The 3302-nt window shown below is 43.4% G+C and overlaps 1 pseudogene; it reads left to right on the forward strand.

Annotated features, from left to right (window-relative positions):
- Positions 1 to 605: 605 nt before the first annotated feature.
- Positions 606 to 3302, forward strand: part of LOC106877762 (GPN-loop GTPase 1-like) — a 24016-nt pseudogene continuing 21319 nt past the window's right edge.

A 3302-nucleotide genomic window follows, 5' to 3' on the forward strand; every position in this document is an offset into this window, starting at 1 on the left:
TACTAGTCTTACAAAGATTAAGTGCTGGGGTTGATTTGTTTGACTAAAGCAAGCGCTCCAGCATGGCCACAGTCAAAAGACTGAAACAAATAAAAGAATATTACTTTGACTTGTAGTTGCAGGCATGGCTGCATGGTTGAGAAGTTTACTTCACAAACATATGTGTTAAAAAAATTCCAGCTGTTATCTGTGGATGAGCATGACTGGGTAACATGTACCATGCTTTCACTAATTGTTTTAGGTGCCTGTGTAATCATGAACTGACATAAACAACCTCTTGACTCTCCCATCCTGCGACCAAACAGCACATCTAGGATATGATTTTTGGAAGGAGAAAGGGCTGCATCAGCCCCCGGTTGGTGCTCATTTTCAGCTAAGTAGGTTGGAGCAATGTGTAATGAAGTACATTACTCAAGGGCACAATGTGCTGCCTAACTCAGGAATTGAACCTATGGCATCACGATTGTGAGTCAGACACTCTAACCACTAGACCATGTGTCTTCAAAAAATACACACACATATAATGTGTGTGTATTACATATATAATGGGCTTCTTTAAGTTTCCATCCATCAAATTCACTTACATCATCATCATCGTTTAACGTCCGCTATTTTTATATAATATTGTTAAGCAACTCCTTTATTTTATTCTTCAGGTAATGAAATTCATTGAGAAACGATCAAAAGAATGCAAGTACATATACCTTTTAATCATCATCATCATCATCGTTTAATGTCCGCTTTCCATGCTAGCATGGGTTGGACGATTTGACTGAGGACTGGCGAACCAGATGGCTGCACCAGGCTCCAATCCGATCTGGCAATGGTTCTACAGCTGGATGCCCTTCCTAACGCCAACTACTCCGAGAGTGTAGTAGGTGCTTTTACATGCCACTGGTACGAAGGCCAGTCAGGCTGTTCTGGCAATGGCCACGCTCAAAATGGTGTATTTTACGTGCCACCTGCTATGGAGCCAGTCCAGCGGCACTGGCAACGATCCCACTTGAATGTCTTTTCATGTGCCACTGGCACAAGTGCCAGTAAGGCAACGCTGGTAACGATCACGCTCAAATGGTGCTATTTACGTGCTATTGGCATGGAAGCCAGACAGCTGCTCTGGCAATGATCACGCTCGGACAGTGCTCTTAGCACTTCACTTAGCCCCAACAGGTCTTGTTTTGTAATTATTTATCAAATATATTACCTATGTTTTGCTGTGGTTGAGAAGATACTTCAAGCGCTAAATAAAATCATGGTTGTCCTTGCATATAAGCTTGTCCCCTACATCCCTCTTCTGCTGACCGCTCCTAATCTTGCAGGCTGGTGGGTGCTGGTGCCACATTAAGAAGGATCCATACCAGTGCCACATAAAGGCACCTGTGCTGGTGCTGCATAAAAGTGCCCAGTGCACTCTGTAAAGTGGTTGGTGCAAGGAAGCACATCCAGCTGTAGAAACCATGCCAGACATGGAGCCTGGACAGCTGCTATCAAACTGTCCAACCCATGCCAGCATGGAAAACCGACATTAAATGATGATGTTTCAATTTAGCTAAAATTGAAGTTTTTGGTTCCACAATGGTTGAAGTTCTGTCAGTTTTATGCAATTACTCCATCCTTTATCTTGCTCCTTTTACTTGATTCGGTCATTGGACTGTGGCCATGCTGGAGCACTGCCTTGAATGAATTGACCCTCACAACTTATTTTCTAAGTCTGGTACTTATTCTGTTTGTCTCTTGCCGAACCACTAAGTTATGGGGGCATAACACAAAGACGCACACAACAGGTTTCTGTTTTCTTTTTTTTCTTTTAGAGGGGCACTCTGTTGGTTACGACGATGAGGGTCCCAGCTGATATGGTCAACGGAACAGCTTGCTCATGAAATTAACGTGCAAGTGGCTGAGCACTCCACAGACACGTGTACCCTTAACGTAGTTTTCAGGGAGATTCAGCATGACACAGAGTGTGACAAGGCCGGCCCTTTGAAATACAGGTACTACTCACTTTTGCCAGCTGAGTGGACTGGAGCAACGTGAAATAAAGTGTCTTGCTCAAGGACACAACACGTCGTGGGGAATTGAACTCACGACCTTACAATCGTGGGCCGAATACCCTAACCACTAAGCCACATTTCTACACAGTCTCCGTCTACCAAATTTATTCTCAAGGCATTGGTTGGCCTGGAGCTATATTAGAAGACACCTGCCCATGGTGCCCCATGGTGGGACTGAACCTAGAATCATGTTATTTAAGAGTTTATAAGTTCTATCTCATCTTGCTACCTAAATATATATTGCTATGTTTATAAACAGAATTGAATCATAATGAAAACTTGTTACTTTGATGGCCTTTTATTTTGTAGGTATGTTATTTTGGACACACCTGGTCAAATTGAAGTATTCACTTGGTCAGCATCTGGAAGTATTATCACAGAGGCTCTTGTAAGTAAATCCATACAGTATCATGTATTATTTTAAATATTTCATCATCATCATCATCATTTAACGTCCGTTGTCCATGCTGGCATGGGTTGGACAGTTTGGTTGGGCTGGCACACTGGAAGGCTGCACCAGACTCCATTCTGATTTAGCATGGTTTTCTATGGGTGGTTGCCCTTTCTAATGCCAACCACTCTGAGAGTGTAATGAGTGCTTTTCTGTGCCACCAGCATGGGTGCTATATGCATGACACCAGGTACTTTTATGTGCCACTGGCACAGGTGCCAATTTGCATGACACTGATATCTGTCACAACTGTGATTTTGCTTGGCTTGTTGGGTCTTCGTCTCAAGCACGACATCATGCCAAAGGTCTTGGTCATTGCCTCCGTGAGGCCCAACACTCAAAAGGAACTCAGCCACTTTGTTTTTGTATTTGGTTTTCAAGATCCTTGGTGTGAATTCATGGTTGAAACAGATTTTATTGTATATTGAGAGAGCCGTTATGCTTACAGATTGTTTGATTAATATAGCACAGGAGTGGCTGTGTGGTAAGTAGCTTGCTTACCAACCACATTGTTCCAGGTTCATTCCCACTGTGTGGCACCTTGGGCAAGTGTCTTCTACTATAGCCTCGGGCCGACCAAAGCCTTGTGAGTGGATTTGGTAGACGGAAACTGAGAGAAGCCTGTCGTATGTATATGTATGTATATGTTTGTGTGTCCGTGTTTGTCCCCCAGCATCGCTTGACAACTAATGCTGGTGTGTTTACGTCCCCTTAACTTAACGGTTCGGCAAAATAGACCGATAGAATAAGTACTAGGCTTCCAAAGAATAAGTCCTGGGCTTGATTTGCTCGACTAAAGG

Source organism: Octopus bimaculoides, chromosome 1, assembly GCF_001194135.2.
Source record: "Octopus bimaculoides isolate UCB-OBI-ISO-001 chromosome 1, ASM119413v2, whole genome shotgun sequence".
NCBI lineage: Eukaryota > Metazoa > Mollusca > Cephalopoda > Octopoda > Octopodidae > Octopus > Octopus bimaculoides.